Here is a 19,041-nt window from a genome sequence, read left to right as displayed (position 1 = left end):
CAGGCCTGCAGGGATACAGGAGGGGAGCTGGTACAGAACTTGGGGAGAGCTGCAGCCGGCAGAGAGGGGCTGCCTGTCAGGAGCTGTGGACGTAGCCACTGCCAAGCCACAGCTGGGCAGGAGCCCTGCTAAATCAGTGCGCACCCACGTTGCTCCCACCTGTCTCCCTCCCTCCCTTCCTTCCATTGACTGAGCCCAAATGGAAGCCAGAGGCCGAAGGAGCCCGGCTGGTGCAGGCCACAGAAGGCAGCCTTACTGGGCACAGACTAGAATAAGTAAAAACAAAGAGCAGGTCTGGATGGAGATATGGGGAATACCCAACACAAGTGGACCCCAAATATGGTCCACATTGCATCAGCATCAGACACACTTCGGGAGCTTGTCTGGAAAGCAGCTCAGACCTACTAAATCAGAATATCTTTCCGTGGGGCCTGAGGATCTGTTTTATGAGAAAATTCCTCAAGGTGATCTTAGAAGTCACCTGAGGATCTCTGGAAGGTCTGGAATTATGAGAATTCTGGATGTCATTAATTCCCAACTTGAACCTACAGAATCAGGATACGGTATGGGGTCTGACGATGCTGGTTCTCCATCTACCGTTTCCAACGGACTAGGAGACTTCACTCATCCGTTCATCCAACATTACTGAGCATGTGCTAATGTCTGGGCCCTCTGGAGAGTTCTGGCAGCACAAAGGTGAAAAAGGATGGTCGCCATGTGAATATCCTAGTATAACCTCTTAAATACCATGTAGAGATTATTCTAGGGCTTTAGAAGTCATTCCTACCATGTGCAGATGACTCCTCAGGGGCTCTACACCAGGTCGGGGCAGGCGGTATAACAAATCCAACCCATGGTTTCAACCACCATCACACATGGATGACACCAAATACTTATTTCTCCGGAGTGTGGGTGTTCCGCTGCCTATGAGACATACACTTAGAGGCTCTCCAGCCCCCCCCCCCCGCCATCCACATGACCCTAAGGGAACTCATCTTCCATCCTGCCTCCCCCCTCCAAGTGAGTTTAATGAAGCAGTCTTCCCTCGACTCCCTCACCCCACCAGGCCTCCTAGCCTCCACTGGTGGTATCATCATCCAGCCTGTGTTTAGGCAGAACTTGGGAGCTGTCTCAAAACCCCTCTCTCCGGGTACCAGGTACCTGGTGCATCCACTCAAAGTCCTAACTCTCCTATTCCCTTATTTCTCTAGGTTTCTAGCAAAACTTCCAGTCATCTAAATTGCCCCCCTGTATCACTGTAATAACCTAACAAGCATCCTTGCTCCTTCCCAAGCCAGTGATGCCAGAGAGAACTTTTAAGTATGCAAAATCTGAACATTTCACTCCCCCACTTAAAATCTTCAGTGCTCCTAACTGTCCTCAGGTCCTCGTCCAGACTTCTCACTGTAGCACACAATGCTCTTCACACCTGGGCAAGCCTGAGTTTCTACCTCATTTCACACCACTTCTCATGCCCTCCTCACCCCATACACCCTTCCACACTCATCATAGATTTTAAGTTCATGCACTCGCTCACCTTCTTCCCAGAACATTCTCCCCCTTTTCTACCTGGTCAATTCCTCCTTGCCAATCAAAACTCAAGTATCATCTTATCCTTGAAGTCTTCTCCGAGCCGCCAAGCTGAATTAGTCTATACCCCATCGGTATCTTGTCCTCATTTCTTGGATAGATTTTATCTCACTATCTTGGAATAGCCTATCCTTTCTGTGAATCTGTAATCTCTACAAGGACAAGATCAGCCATGCCTAATTTGCCTGTATATCTCAGTGCCTGACAGAGCATCTTGCTTTCACCAATAGTGGAGGGATTGGGGGGTGGGGATGGACAGATAAAGTGAATTAATAATAGTCTCCTGCATGGAGAAAGATCTTCTAAGAGAGGATCTAGGGAAGACTGCTTCATGAAATTCACTGATTTTGACCAGAGTTTCATCTGGTTCCACAAGTAGTGGAGTACACCATGCCGCACACCAGGTTCTGTGCCAGTATTGCAAGCGAGAGCAATCTCTTCCCTCTAGGACCCGTGATAGGGGTGGTAACAGCATGTTAGTCAGGCTCATTCAGGTTGCAAGGAAAAGACATACTCAGGTTTCTTAGGTGCTGGTGTGAATGGCTAGGTTAAAATATTTCTTACATGGAAAGGTTTCTTGTACAGAAGTAAGGAAGTACGAGGGCCTCTACCGTAGCAGCCAGTGCCTGTGGGATAGCAGCTCCAAAGCAGGGATTTCAAGAAGATCTCATGGAGGATAGAATCAATGAGCTGTTGCCTCAGTACTGCTATATAACAAACTACCTCCAAAACCCAGCATCTTAAGACAACAACTTTTCCTTCAGTTTTGTTCTAATTCACATTTTGCTCCTTCTTCTGGGACCAGCAGTCTACCCGGAGCAGCCTTTTTATGGCAGAAGCAGAAGTGCAAGAGGGATAAGCTTAACCATGCAAACATATGTCAAGCCTCTAATTGCCTAACATCTGTTAACATCCCATTGGCTAAAGCTAGTCACATGGCCAAGCCCAAAATCCAGCAGGGAGAAGTCCATCTACTTCCAATGTAAAAGGAACTTCAAGGTTACATGGCAAAGAGAATGGATGCAGAGAGGAGGGAAGAATTGAAGCCAATGCAATCTACACAATCTACCACAGTCCTTGTTTTTTAGATCGGAGGTCATCTGAAAAGCAGACATCAGTGACTCCATTTTTTGTCTCTTCACATATGAGCTCCATAAAATCAAAGACTTCACTATATCCCCAGAACCTAGAACAGAGCATGGCATGTAGCTGGTGTTAATCAATATTTGGTGAACGAATGAATGCCTCTTGCTGCCTCCTTCTTATGTTCTCGCTTCCTAGGAGATGCTGTCTGATCCAACAGATTTGTTATCATCAAATACCTTGCAGACTTTTTTCAGTAGGTAGGCTGTGGGGAAACATTCAACCAGAGGAGTAATTTGTTCAAATCTACACTTTATTGGGGCACCTGGGTAGCTCCATCGGTTAAGCATCTGACTTCAGCTCCGGTCATGATCTTGTGGCCCATGAGTTCGAGCCTCACGTAGGGCTCTGTGCTGACAGCTCAGAGCCTGTAGACTGCTTCAGATTCTGTGTCTCCCTCTTTCTCTCCCCCTTCCCTGCTCATGGTCTGTCTCTTTCCCAAAAATAAATAAAGATTTTTTTAATTAAAAAAAATCAAATCTACACTTTATTTAGCAAGATAAAGCTGTTATCCAGATTCCAACCAAAAAAAAAAAAAAAAGTGAGAGGAAGCTGGGAGACCAATTGGGAGCTTATTTGCAAGAACACTAGTGAGAGATTAAGGAGTCCTACAGCAGAAAGCAGAGCTTGGGAAGAATGTGGGAAATACTGTGGGGGTAGAACAGAGAGAACAAGTCATTTTCTTAGATGGCAAGGGAGATGGGGGACTTGGACCTTGGCACCCAGGCAACTGGGCAGATGGTCAATGGACAAGGGGCAGTATGTGGGCTGCAGCTGATTCATTAGTTTGGGGCTTTTTGGGTTTGAAATGCTTCTGGGACATCGAGCTGGAGGTAGCTAGTAGGCACCAGCAATTCAGAACTGGCCTTCAGAAGAGATGTCCCATTAATACCTTGATTTCTCATTTGTATCAAGTATTATATGTATATATAATACCCCCTCATACTCTTCTTTTTTTTTTTTAATTTTTTTTTTAATGTTTTATTTATTTCTAGGAGAGAGAGAGAGACAGCGTGAGCAGGGGAGGGTCAGAGAGAGAGGGAGTCACAGACTGAAACAGGCTCCAGGCTCTGAGCTGGCAGTCAGCACAGAGCCTGACGCGGGGCTCGAACCCACGAACCGCGAGATCATGACCTAAGCGAAAGTCGGACGCTTTACCGACTAAGCCACCCAGGCGCCCCATCATACTCTTCTAAACCTACTGGATACCCCCACCAGCTAAAGATCAGGCAAGTAGCTTGTTGCCAGTTGTTTGGTTTTCATAAGTCTCTGCTTGGAGGAAAAAGGGATGACAGCGGGAAATCAGACTCAGAGAGAAACTAGTGGCCACTGCCAGGTGGGAGCACTTTTCTCTTTCCCTAGAAGTTAAGGCCCCCACCAAAGATAGCCCCTGGCTTTTATGCAATCGACGAATATTTATTAGTCCCTTCTCTGCACCAGGCATTGCGTTCAGGGCCAGAAACACGTGGATGAATAAGGAGAAGTCCCTGCCTTCGAGGTGCAGGAAGAGGGTGAATTACAACCAAGTGACAGAGGATCTTGGACAAATGTTCACTGGGAGTTCCAGATAGAGGCTGGTCAATTCTGCCTAGAGGGTGGAAGATAGTAACAGACACCAAAGGTTCAGGAAAAGTCCTGGTGGATGGGGATGGACAATAATAAAGAACATTTCAGACGTAGTGCCCAGTTGGAGCCAGGGCTTGTGACAGAGGTGAGCCAGCATGTGGCATTTGGAAAGGCTGGCACGCGGGGGCAGGAGGGTTAGGAGGAGAGGGTCAGGAGAGACTGAGGTGATGCAAGGCTCAGAACACACATGGCTTTAAACACTGTGTGAAGGAATTAGAAATGTAGCCAGGGTTTCCTGTCCCTGAAACATTTTACACTGGGATCCTGTCCTTAGGAAAGCAAGATAAACTCATAATGAATCTGATTGCTTGTCTAAAAACAGATAGGAATACTTTAATTCTCTGCATGACATGTTTACGATCCAAGGCTTACAGATCATGTGCCTGGTGTGTTCAGTTTCAAAGTGCTGTCATGCACCTTTCCTCGTGTTAGTCTTCCTGGCACATGAGAGTGGTGTTACCAAAGTCTGATTGACAGATGAGGCATTTAAACTTAGAAAGAGTCCCTAAGAAATACTTCTCACAATAATCATGGAAACCTTTTCTTTTTCCTTTCTTTTCTTTTCTTTTTTAAGCCTTAAAGATAAGTGTGAGAATGTCTAACAGAGGACGGGTATGTTCTCTTCTTGGGAGTGAGAAAAGACTGTTTGATGGCCAAATGACTTTCAGAGAACTGTGTTGGTTAGACCAGCAATTTCCAAAAGCCATTAAAGTTGCAGACCAGTTGCATCAGATTCTTCAAAGAGTTTCTTGATAATACACATTATAAGTTTCCACTTTCAGTGATTTTCAGACTTGGTAGGTCAAGAGTGAGGACTAGAAGCTAATACGATGAACAGGCAACCTAGGTGATTCTGGTGCAGAGACAGTTGGAAAATCGATAAATTGGCTTCTTTCAGTTGCAAGAATAACTTGAGGCCCGGATGGCAAAAATGTGTCCCATAGGCCCCCTGCCTTGGCTTCACTAAAGTGGCTGGACCTAACCCAGACCCACCAAATCAAAATCTCCAGAGAGGCATAGGGGTTGGGTGGCTGGAATCTATATTTCAAGCCCTCAAGATCTGCTTGTTCATTTACTTACAAATATCTCTTAAGGTCTTGCTATGTGATAGACACCATTCTACGGCGGTGTAATGGTGAATAAGATCCATTATATCCCTCTTCTTAAAGATACTTGTGTTTTGGCTCAGCTCATTGAATGTTTCGACAGTAACACCTGCCTTAAAATAACACAGGGTTGCTGTAAGACTATAAAGATAAATATAGAAGATGGTAATCCCAAAGAACCCCAGAACAGATACTCCACTGGGTGCAGGCGAGCCAGGAAGCAAAGCAGCTTGGAAATGAAAGGATATAAGGTGGAGGCCTCATGGGGCGCCTGGGTGGCTTAGTCGGTTAAGCGTCCGACTTTCGCTCAGGTCATGATCTCGCAGTTCATGGGTTTGAGCCCCGCGTCAGGCTCTTTGCTGACTGCCAGCTCAGAGCCTGGAGCCTGTTTCAGTCTGTGACTCCCTCTCTCTCTGACCCTCCCCTGCTCACGCTGTCTCTCTCTCTCCTAGAAATAAATAAAAAGCATTAAAAATTTAAAAAAAAAAAAAAGGTGGAGGCCTCAGTAACAGGATTCCCTGTTGTGGCTGTCTTAGTTACCCCTTGCTGGTCACAAACTACTTGCAAGATGGTGGCTGAAAAGGACTAATTTTTTTTTTTAATATCTCATGATTCAATGTGTTGGCGGAGTAGTTTTTTACTGGTCTTCTCTGGGCTCAGAGCAGTGCCTCTCTCCATGGAGTCCTGCATCTCGAGCCTCTTGACAGCATGGTGGTCTAAGGGTTCCAATAGAGCCAGTCCTCATGTGCAAGTGCCTATTAAACATCTGTTGTGTCATGTCTGCTGATGGCCAAATCAAGTCACTTTGGCTGAGCCTCAGTGTGGGAGGGGACCACACAGGGGTGTGGACCCCAGGAAGTCGGTTTGGGGCACGTCGTTAGTCTAACATTCAACCACAGTTACTCTGACTGTCCCTTGACCTTGGTCTCTCTTTGTGTGTTTTCACATTTTTTCCACTGTGTTCTCCAGTTTAAATTCGTGCATGAGGAAATCCAATTGATCTTGCTAAACACTGCCATGCCTCATGGGCTTCCCAACTGATGGGTTTTCCAGGACTCAGAAGAACTGCCAGCAGGGCTGGTGCAAAGGAGATGAAGAGACCATGGGTATCGTAGTTACCATAGTTAAACCTCCCCCAGAAAAGTCATGAAATTCCTGTGGTCGGTGCTACCGTCACTCTGATATAAAAATATCCTCCCGTACAATTTTCTGGGAGCAAAAGTTTTGTGTTTGCTATTGTTTACATAGGCTTTTAAAAATATTTCCTTCTTAGTTTTGAAGTGATATACGTATGTTATAGAATATTGAAAAAATATGAAATCCACCAGTTGCTATAAACTGGATGTGTCCCCCCAAAATGTATATGTTGAAACGTAATCTCTATACCACCTCACGCCAGTCAGAGTGGCCAAAATGAACAAATCAGAGGACTCTAGATGCTGGCGAGGATGTGGAGAAATGGGCACCCTCCTACACTGTTGATGGGAATGTAAACTGGTGTAGCCCCTCTGGAAAACAGTGTGGAGGTTCCTCAAAAAACTAACAGTAGAACTCTCCTATGACCCAGCAATAGCACTGCTAGGAATTTACCCAAGGGATACAGGAGTGCTGATGCATAGGGGCACATGGACCCCAATGTTCATGGCAGCACTGTCAACAATAGCCAAATCATGGAAAAAGCCTAAGTGGCCATCAATGGACGAATGGATCAAGAAGATGTGGTTTATCTATACCATGGAATACTACATGGCAATGAGAAACAATGAAATCTGGCCATGTGTAGCAACATGGATGGACCTTGAGGGTGTTATGCTGAGCGAAATAAGCCAGGCAGAGAAGGACAAATACCATACGTTTGCACGTATAGGAGGATTAGGAGGAACTTAACGGAGGACCATGGGGGAGAAGAAGGGGAAAAATAGTGGGGGAGAGGGAGGGAGGCAAACCATGAGAGACCCTTGAATGCCGAGAACAAACTGAGGGTAGATGGGGTGGGAGGGAGTGGGGTAGGGGGGTGACGGGCATGGAGGAGGGCACTTGCAGGGATGAGCACTGGGTATTATATGGAAACCAACCTGACAATAAACTATTAAAAAAGAAAAGAAAAGAAAAGAAACCTAATCTCTAATAGGATGGTATTTGGAGGTGGGGCCTTTGGGAGGTGATTAGCTCATGAGTGTGGAACCCTCATGAATGGGATCAGTGCCCTTATAAAAGAGACCCCCAGAGAGTTCCATCACCCTATTCCATGTGAGAACACAGTGAGAAGAGAGCTGTCTATAAACCTTGAAAGCACATCCTCACCTGACATTCAATCTACCAACGCCTTGATCTTGGAATTCCCAGCCTCCAGAACAGTAAGAAATAAATATTTGTTGTTTATAGGCCACCCAGTCTATAGCATTTTGTTATAGTGGCCTGAATAAACTAGGACACCAGTCCTATCATTATCTAGAAATAATTACTTTTCACATCTTACTGTACTTTCAGGATTTTTTATGTTCATAAATGTGTTTTCTTTTTAATTTTTAATGTTTTATTTATTTTTGAGAGACAGAGAGACACAGTGTGAGTGGAGGAGGGGCAGAGAACAAGAGGGAGACACAGAATCTGAAGCAGGCTCCAGGCTCTGAGCTGTCAGCAGGGCTCAAACTTCATGGGACTGTGAGATCATGACCTGAGCTGAAGTCAGACACTCAACTGACTGAGCCACCCAGGCTCCCCATAAATGTATTTTTCCTTACAAAGTAATGCTATGAATACAGTTTTTGTCTTTATCTAAACTATACCACTAGTATTTGCCCAGGTCATTACAAACTTTTTGTAAAATAATTTTAAGATTTATATGATAATCAGTGGGACATGTGGTTATATATTCATTCCCTTATTTCATATTTTCAGCAATTATCAACAGTGCTAAAATAATCCATTTCTGCTCATAAGTCTTTATCAGCATTTTCTTTTCCTTTGAATCCATTAGGTCCATATTTTTCCTTATATAGTCGTTTTCAAAATGACTTCAGTGTTTCTTTTTTAACGTTTATTTATTTTGAGAGAGAGAGAGAAGGAAAGAGAGACGGGGAGGGTCAGAGAGAAAGGGAAACAGAGGATCTGAGGAAAGCTGACAGCAGAGAGCCTGATGCAGGGCTCAAATTCATGACCTGAGCCAAAGTCAGACACTCAATTGACTGAACCAGCCCACCCAGGCACCTCTACTTCAGTGTTGTTGGTTTTTTTATTTTTTTATTTTTAATGTTTTATTTATTTCTGAAAGAGAGAGACACACAGTGTGAGCAGTGGAGGGTCAGAGAGAGAGACACACACAGAATCCGAAGCAGGCTGCAGGCTCCGAGCAAGCTGTCAGCACAGAGCCCGATGCAGGGCTCGAACCCACAAACCGTGAGATCATGACCTGAGCCAAAGTCAGTCGCCCAACCAACTGAGCCACCCAGGTGCCCCCAGTGTTTCTTAATAAACAGCAAGAGAGATATCTTTCCCCCTCAATGGGATGGATCCTTTCCTCCACTCCACATGCCAAGGCTGGCTTTGCAGAATGGGTCCATTTCCTCTTGCTGGACAGCCCTTGTCTATCCTCGTTTCCGTGTGGGTGCACAGGAGAGCCAGGCTGGGTTGGCTTTTCAATGACTTCACCAGAACCAGAGACAGCACTGTACACATTCCCACGGTCACCTCTTTATTCAAACCATGGAAAACTGATTTTTTTTTTCATAACTGGCACAGTCTGTGTTTGGGTCAGGGACCCAACATTAACTACAAAGACTGACCTCAACCCAGGGAACCTGAGAAAAAACTAGATAGCGCTGTTGGGAAATTGTTCTCTCATGTGAGCTGGCATTTGAAGTATGTACTAGTATTATGTACATTTTTTATGCCAATGAACCAAGTATAATGGAAAATAATATGCTGGCCTTAGTAAGTCAAGGGACTTGCCCTGACTCAAACTTATCAATAAGGCAATCCAGTTTCAACTAATTTTCTCACTCATCACACTCTTATTAGGTGCCAGATTCTGTCTAGTCTCCCAGCAGAAAAAGGAACGATGTGAGTTCACAGTTGGGGCAGCTGGCTTGCTCAATTGTATATAATGTGTGAAGCATAATTCTAGTGGAATCTAAATGCAGAATGAGGGGCTTCTGAGTCTGCCTATGCAGGCAAAGAAAGCTGGTTACTCAGATAGTATAAGACTGAGAGAGAAATGAAGACTCCTCTCAATGCAGTGACCCTATAGTGTAAGGATAAAATATTGTCATGGGTCCTGACAAAATTGGGGAAGCTTCCCATGGTTAAGACTATACACAGTTCTAGACTGCAGTGAAACTGGAAACACAGACACCAGGAAGGTTTTAGCCCCCCTCTAGTCCCTGGTAATTTCCATGATGGATTTTATCCACCCTGTTGTCCTACTGCCTAGAGATCATTGAAGGTCACGGGCCCCAGAGCTGGTTTGGAATTAGCTCACTCAGCAATACAGGTTAACAAAGGGGTGTGTCCTAGACCTGTAGACCTGCCAGCACAATGAGGTGACTCCCAGGTGTGGAGACGCAGGGGCAATGTTCTAATTCCTTTAATTGTTTCACATAGAAATTGACAGTGCATAGTGATCTCTAATCACAGATTAATTATATCTTATTTAGGACACCACGGTTCATATTTCTCCCTTAGCTTATATCCTAGATCTCCTTATACTTCCCATGTATATACACCTCTATCTGTTGCTCTTTTCTCTCTACTGATCAATTAATTATTAAGCTTGCAAGCAGAATTCCAGAAAGAACTCCAGAAGGACTTTAGATACAATATAACTTCTTGCTAACTGCAGAACCATGGGCAATTTTTCAGAAGAGGCTCACAGTGCCTTGTATACCCTGCTCAGAAATAACTGGGGCACCTGGGTGGCTCAATCGGTTGAGCGTCCAACTTCGGCTCAGGTCATGATCTCGCTGTTCATGTGTCCGAGCCCTACGTCGGGCTCTGTGCTGACAGCTCAGAGCCTGGAGCCTGCTTTGGATTCTGTGTCTCCCTCTCTCTCTGCCCCTCCCTTGCTCAAGCTCTGTCTCTCTCTCTCTCAAAAACAAATAAACATTAAAAAAAGAAAGAAAGAGGGGCGCCTGGGTGGCTCAGTCGGTTAAGCGTCTGACTTCAGCTCAGGTCATGATCTCATGGTTCGTGGGTTCGAGCCCTGCATCAGGCTTTGTGCTGACAGCTAGCTCAGAGCCTGGAGCCTGCTTCAGATTCTGTATCTCCCTCTCTTTCTGACCCTCCCCTGCTCATGCTGTCTTTATCTCTCAAAAATAAACTTAAAACATTAAAAAAAATAATAAAAAGAGAAAGAATAGTCACAGCCCACATAGTGTCATGGCATGACCCCACTTGGGATTTTTCAAAGGCCTTCCAAAAGGGGCAAGTACATTAACAACTAAACGGGAGTCAGTATGAGATGAGAAGTGTAAGAGAATAGACCAAATACCCAAGGGTGCAGGGATTAGACAGCTCATAACCAGTTGGAATAATCTAGGAAGAACATAGCATATGAGATGGACCTTAAAGGATGGGTGGGGTCTGAGCAGGCAGCAATGGTTGAATGATTTGTGTTAGGAGGTTGACATGGGCTACCTTCATCCTTCAAGGGGAAGCAAGAAAGAGATTAGTGTTGGTGGTTAGGTTGGGGTGACGGAGCCTGGGCAAGGTGGTGGCATCCAAGAACAAACTGAAAGAAGCCCAAGAAGACAAAGAAATGGACAGAGGGTAATGTTTTCTGATGTAATAGCTAGAGAACTTCATGCCAGAAAAGAGAGTTTGGGATGAAGAGGAGCACTATCTGGGTAGCCCTTGGTGCCCGCTGTGTGAAGTCAGTCCCTGAGCACTGCTCAGGCATCTTGGCAGAAAATCATCTGACTCTCATCTTCCCATACCCTATAGGGAAGATGGCACGCCTTAGGAACTCTGATGTCCCTGGCCAAACAGGGGGAGTCCTTAAACTTCACGTGTGACTCATGTTTACGGAGGCATCGCTGGACAGTCTGTTTGGACTTCAACGCAGTGACTGTGTGTACCATGGAAAAAATGAGAGCGACATCCTAGCAGGACGCCAGGGCGCAGTTGAGGAAATCCTGTGGTGTGTCATCCACGCAATACTAGAAGGTCACCAGAGCACTGGGCAGGCTGAACAGTGGCCCCTGTTCTCGAAATGTCACCAGGGATTGGAAGCACAGTTTTCTTGTGGGCCCAGATCAGGTTTCTAGCGTCTCAGGGAAAGGATGGTCAGCCAAGTTAGAACAGATTTCAGATGACCGCCTTTTCATGGCTGTGACTTCCAGTCAAGGCCTGGGTAGCTGAACGTTTCCATCTAACTTCCCTAGCCATTTTCTTACTAGCTATGTCAGGAAATTATCATTCTTGATCTCGAGATCACCAAAGTGATTTTTCTTACTCCTTTATCCTCATCCAAAGCTCTTTTTCTCTTTCATTCCTTAGCCATATGCATTTCCAGTAGAAGTAACAGCCCTTGACCTGTGGTTTTTTCCTTTGAGCCGGTTATACTGTGTTCTTCCCTGGTCATAGTTACAGCCTCTACTTGTCAAGTAACCTGGGCTTTGTACTTGGTTAGTTAAATTTAGAGGGAGCCAAAATGTAAAACAAAATAACTTTTAAAAATATTTTTTCCAGAGAAAAGAATTGGTTTTAAGTAGGTTATACATCACACGGTACCTAATTCAGAAGGTACAAAAGGGTTCATGGCAAAAGGTAAACACTCATTCCTCCCCTGCCCCTGCTTGTCCAATTCCTCTTCGGGAGGTAATGACCTTCTCAGTTTCAGTTTGTGTGTACTCTACACACTCCAATGTGTTTATTTTAACATCTACTCCTCTTAGCAAACATCACCACCTCTGTGACTGCCATCACTAACACCTTCTCTTCAGTCACATGTTTAGCTTCCTCCTGGCCTCAGGAAAGCATGGTCAGGTGGATGGAGTCAGAGATCCAAGGTCAAGAGCAGAAAGCAGAAAGCCTGATAGCTCTCTAATCGGGGTCCCCATTTGCCTGCAGAGGATGCCCTCTCTCTCTAATTCTCTGTCCCCTCCTCTTCTACCCCTTTAAATGTTTAAGAAGCTGACTCTCCGCTCCTTCATCCCATCCATCCAAGCATTCAAGATACCTACAAGGCCATGATAATCCCTTGGTAAAATTTCCCAACCTCTTAGTTTACCACTCACATGGGGTTCTTACTGTACATATTTTGGAGGCTACAGGACAGAAGTTATAAAACTTCAGTGTACAGAAGGTTCTTATAGTTAATTATAAAATTCAGGTTCTTGGGGGTCCATAAGCAGAATCAGAAGGTCTGAGAGGAGACCAGAAGTCTGCTTTTACAAAAGGACTCCTTTTCTCAAGGTGGTCTTGATATATGGTTCCTGGATCAAATGTTTTTAAATGCTGCTTTCAGTATTTTCCCTGACTCTCCTCCCTAGAATCTTCTCTTAGGGTAATCCTTAAGTGTTTCCTTTATCATTGCTGACTTTTCAAAGCCATGAACTCTGTATGACTAGTCTACATGGCCTGGGTATTTTTCTCTGTCTCCTTCTGTTGTTGGACATATGAACCTTGGAGGTGTGGCTGAGAGACTTGACAAACCTATTCTCCCTGGGTTTTGTAAGATGACACCACCCATTGCTTAAATACCATCAGCCACTGTTCAGGATACCCACATTCATTCCCTGCATTTCTCATCATTTCTCTTTGTTTTTGAAGCCACCACCTTCTGCTGAGTTTCCAGAGCAGGATCTCAAGGTCCCTAGACTTACCTTTCCATTTCTTGTGTCACAGCAAATCCATGTGGTGGTCCGTGGGCTTCTTACAGTCCTTCCTGTCCTCTGGCACATCTACAGTGTTTTCTAATGTGGGTCTGTGTATCCCTAAGGGTTCGCTCAAGGGCTCTTGAAGGTCTGAGAACCCTCTGAATAACTGTTTGTTATCTTTGCATTTATGTGATAATATTAAAAATATATGCATACTCTGGATCATACAGCTGCCTCCCTTACAAGAGGCCTGCTACCTGATTTCAGATCCCTTATTCAAATCTATGTTTACTATCATCTAGTAACCATCTACAGGGACAGCATTTGACTTTTGATTGTGTTGAGAAGTACATTTGGCAGCTGTGACATTGGCTTGGCTTCTGTCTAGCTCACCCAGAGAGGCTGAGTTCTTCCTGTGGCTCACGGGGAGGGCCCTCAAGTTCTTGCCCCTGGTAACTTTTTGGCATCAGACCTGCAGCTTTGACCCTTTCTCCACCAGCCTCCTTATTCTAGATATGCTTCCTGAAGGGCCTTTGTACTGGCTGTTCCCTCTATCCAGATATCTACATGAGTAACTCCCTCTTCTTCTTCAGTGACTAAATTGCTTAAGTGTCTAAATTTCTCAGTCCTATTTAAAATTGCAACTCCCCACCTCCCTCTCTAGCGCCCTCCCTATCAGGCTCACCCCTGGTCTCTTAACATACAATATAATTCACTTGTTTACAATGCTTGCGGCTCATTGTCTGGCTTGCCCTGGTAGAAGGCCTACCCAGGAGAGCATAGATTGTTTCTTTTGTTCATTTATGTCTCCCCAGCACTTAGAGCAGTGCCTGGCATACAGAAGGTGCTTAATAAATATGTGATGGATGAATGAACGAATCCACAGCACTGCTTTTGTACCCATGCTAAGTTTGTTCATCGGTTTTACAGACAAAGTTCCTTTGGCAGTGATAGTTTGCAAGGGAAAGGCATTTTTCAATGGATAAAACTTTAGGCTAACAATTTGTGTTTCTCAAAGTGAGATCTGTGAGGTTCAGGAGTCCCAAGAACACAGGCTGAGGGGATGAGCCGGGTCTCCAGTCAGACGACCTCACCTCTACGGCTCCTGACTTGACCTCTGATTCCTTCTTCCTCTCCCCCGCTCCTGGGCCAGGAACACACATTCTGTCATCATCTGCCACCACTGGACAGGACACGGTGGGCTTCACCCTCTGTGAAAGGAACCTCTCATGTTTTCATTCTGATCCAAAGTAGCTGTTACCCTCTCTTTACATCATTTTGTTTGGCTTGTCAACTTTTAAAGTTTGTTTCATTTTTCCTGATAATGAAAGAAACTCAGGATAAAATAAGCTTTAGGAAACTATAAAGACATAACAAAGAATAGATGCCCAAAGACTTGAGAGTCTCCTGATTTACAAAAGATAAGTTCTATATCTTGTTTCTCTGCCTACAAATGCAATGCTTAGAGTTGCCCTTCATATTTTGGTGCAGCTCTTTCTAGGTTTTTTTTTCTATGTGTATGTCTTAAGCTGAAATACAGAAAGTTGCCAATATTCAACCATTATTATCTACAAAATGGCAGTTTTATATGGTTTAACTTAGCAGTTCTGTGTCCCCCTCTCCTCACACAGTGGAAACCGTACTATGCGTATAATTTTACATCACATCCTTTTCATTTGTCATGATAACATGTATCATGTGCATTTGCTTGCCCATGTATTTGCTGATGCTTAGGTCCTTCCCAAGCTTGCATTAACAGCACAAATAATTGATGAGCATTAGCATCTCAGCTGGGAGTCCTGCCCTGTAAATCATTCAAACAGTCCATGTGGTGCCCAGACTTCCTGAGTCTTGATGTGAATGACAATTCTCAGTGATTCTTCCAGGAAACTCTTCCTATAAATGCCCCCAGTCAACTGCCTCTGTGCACTGCTTGGCACCAGATTTTCTGTCCAAATGGCAGCTTCTGGGAATATGCTAATAACCATGTCCAGTTGCACATCTCACATTCCCCTCATACAAATCTGGTCCATTACCAGTGATGCATATGGGGTTTGTGGCATACCTTCCTCTTCAATGAAATGACCATCTTTGGCTTCCTGTTTAGTGACTTCTGGGCCAGGCACTACTAAAAGAGATTTTCTTTAAATTTTTTATTTTATTATTATTATGATGATGTTTTTGCTTATCAGCAGTAGGAGGCCCGCTTTTAGGGCCCTGGCCTTCTCTTGGCAAAATCATCAGCACTATCAGCTCTGTATCTTTTCATCACAGCAAAGTTCTGAGGAGTCTGTGACCACATGGTTCCATCATGTTGTGGCTCTGACTCCAAAATGATTACCCAGGAAGAATAATCCATGTGGGTCCTCTCTGGCCTGGCCTCATTGAGATTGGGGATAGCCTTACTCCCAACGAGGCCTCTATTTGCTCTTGATTTGGCTAGGTTCAACCACAGAGACTAAGATGATTATATCTCCATCCAAAAGCTTCATTTCTATAAAGTTTGGGAGCTTGTGATATAAGATCAACTGTCGCTGCTGATAATTACATCACGTCACTCCAGGTGCGACGGCTGAAAAGGATGGACTTTAACATTTCGGTCCAACAATAAAAGAGTAGGGTGCCTGGGTGTCTCAGTCAGTCAAGTGTCAGACTCTTGATTTCAGCTCAGGTTATGATCCCACAGTTCTGTGAGTTCGAGCCCCGTGTTGCACTCTGTGCTGACAGCATGAAGCATGTTTGGGATTCTCTATCTCCCTTGCTCTCTACCCCGCCCTCACTCATGTGTGCTTGCATGGACTCTCTCTCTCTCTCTCTTTTTAAATTTTGTTTAATGTTTATTGATCTTTGAGAGAGAAACAGAGTGTGAGCAGGGGAGGGTCAGAGAGAGAGGGAGACACAGAATCCAAAGCTGAGCTGTCAGCACCAACTGAGCCACCCAGGTGCTCCTCTCTCTTTCAAAAATAAACATTTTAAAAAATAAAATAGAAACAAGAGACCAGAACATTTAAAGGCAATCTGTAGCCTACAAACACATCAAAGGGTAGAGAAAATAAGGCAGAAAAAGCACAAGATGAAATGGTACATGGTTTCTCTTATGATCTATACACGGTAAGCTACTACACAGAGAGGCAGTATTTAAAAACCTAACACCCTGGCTTTCAGGTCAGAACAACTGTGTTCAGCCCTGACCCTGTCTCTTACTAGTTGTAAATGGCTCCTAGGTTGTTTCCTCTTCCGTAAAACTGAGCTAGAAATGCCCATTCTGCAGAGTGACTGTAAAGATTAAAGGCAGACTATATTTAAAATATCAAGCGCACTTGAACTTGATAACAGTAGTTATTGTTATTATTATTATTACTTACATGAAACTTTGTGAATTTTTAATTTAGTCTTTTAATGTTTAACATTGCAAACACAACATTGTGACAGTAATAGATCAATTTACAAAGAGATACCAACCAACAACCCCCCAAATTAAACCATTGACATTTTCCCATATTTCCTTCTAGCCTGGGTGAATGGTAGACATATTTCTTATGCAATGTATTTGTGTTCTCAGCTTTTTTCCACTTAACATTGATTGTACTGTACCATAAGTTTCCCCAGTTGCAAGTTCATCTAGCTTAGTATAAACTAGTTATTATTTCAACACACCACACCCTAATTGATCATTCCACTATTTGTGGACATTCATTTATTTCCAATTTGGGAAATATTCTTTTGTTCCTATTTCTGTTATGGTGATTGAAAGGCATGATTTTAAAAAGATTTAGGTCTTTTTCCTTAGGTGTATAGATATATTTTAGCTCGAATTTAAGAACACTGTTTAAACTAATGATTGTTGAATGTGGAGAAAGGAAAGGTAATTTCAGCCTAGTTTCTCATAAAAGGTAAATTGAGACAACTCCGAGAATCTCCGTGCCCCTTTACCTCCGTTTCCTTATGCTGGCAGTTGGCAAACTGGCATGCAGAGGACAGATAACTGAGGCACGCACTGACGAAATGGATCTTTAAAGTGGATTAAACGTGTTCACCTTTTTTATTTCATTCAATCCCCAAATTCTGCCCAGATCAGAGGGACGAATATTTGTGTTACTGGAGACACAGAGAGGGTAAGGTGCTTGCCCCAGATCGCACAGCGGAGAGGGCAGAGAACGCCTTTTGTGGATTCTAAATTCCCAGCTTTCCCATTGAGCTTGGGGGGGGGGGGGGGGGGGGGGAAATGCCCCAGACCCTCAAGGACGCGTGGGGAACTAAGCGGGGCTGGGCGTCACGCGGGGCCCCCCTGGCGCGGGGCCGACCCCACGGGGAGACTCCTCCCAGGGGACCCTCGCGCTCAGCCCGGCTCGGAGCATGCCCAGTGAGCCACCCCCGCGTCTCAGCGGGGCTGGGCTGGCGCCGCGGTTCCAGGTTTTGCTAGCGACCAAAGGGCGGGGCGGGGCGCGGGGCGGGTCCTGTTCCTGAGACTCCTTGACTCGGTCGGAATTCCCCCCGACGCGACGCTCAGGCGGCGCCCGCTGCAGTGGCGCTGCTCAGGGACAAGCAACTGGGGGACAAGGACCAAATTGGGGTACCAGGCGCTGCCGGCGGCCACTGAATAGGCCTGGGCCGACCTTAGTCTGTCCATTCCTCCATACACATATTCGTTCACCAAATCGCTTTTGAGCACTTAGCGTGTGCCACGAGCTGCTGTCCCAGCGCTGGGACACGGCAGAGAAGACAGGCAGGGCTATCCCCAGAGCCGGAATTCCCTAGGTGCAGACACAATAACTGAGCAAAAGAGAGGAAAAGTCTGCTGCCGACCTCCTCTTTGACTGCTGTCTTCCTTGCCGCAGCCCAGCTAGTGCTGCACCTTCGTGTTGTTGCACTGGCTGTTTCCTCAGCGGGGCTGGAGGTCACCTTCTCAATGTCACCTCTCACAGGCTGATCAGACCACCTCACTGAAAACCGCACTCCCTATACCTGCGTTTCCTTACCCCGTTCTTTTTGCCTTTTAGGACTTAGAACCTTCTAATACACCATATAGCTTATTTACATGCTTATTGTCTCTTGCCTGCCTCTTTCCCCAAACTCCGCCAGGGGACAGGATTTTTGCCCATTTGTTCACTATGCATAAAGAACCTAAGTAGGTGATCAATAATTGTTTGTTGAATTAATTAATGGATAGTGATAAACATGAAGGAAATAAAATGAGGACACAGGGAGTGTCCAGGAACAGGATGATAATTTAGCAAGGTGCTCAGGCAAGGCCTCTCGGAGAAGGAGGACATAGATACAGTGAGAAGGTGCCAGCCACGTGAAAAACTGGGCAAGGAAGTCCCACACACACAGAGGGGAGGTGGGAAGGCATGTGCAAATGTCCTGAGGCTGGCCCAAGTTCTGAGAGTTTGGTGGACAGAAGAGTGCTCGTGGGACGACAGGCAGGCCGGTGTCAGATAAGGTGAAGAGGAAAGCAAGGGCACAGATGGGGGGCGGGGGGGAGCGGGGTGGGAGGGCTCGTATATGGGAGAACAATAAATTTTGGTAAAAAGTTTAAGCCGGGAAGCTTACTAGTGGAACGGGATGAGCACTGGACTTAAAGTCAGCAGGACCTCAGCTGGGCAAGACTCTTCTTCGTTTCAAAGATTTGTTGAACGCCGTCTGCTTGACATTCCTAGGCATAAAATCACTGAGGGCTCGGCACACAGTAGGTACCCAATAAATGGTTCCGGAACGAACGCCTGCGTGCATGCGCCAGGGGACCGGGGGCTGCCCGG

This window comes from Hyaena hyaena, unplaced genomic scaffold, assembly GCF_003009895.1.
Source record: "Hyaena hyaena isolate Hyena2069 unplaced genomic scaffold, ASM300989v1 scaffold_6, whole genome shotgun sequence".
In the NCBI taxonomy this organism is placed as follows: Eukaryota; Metazoa; Chordata; class Mammalia; order Carnivora; family Hyaenidae; genus Hyaena; species Hyaena hyaena.
This window is presented reverse-complemented; position numbering follows the sequence as displayed.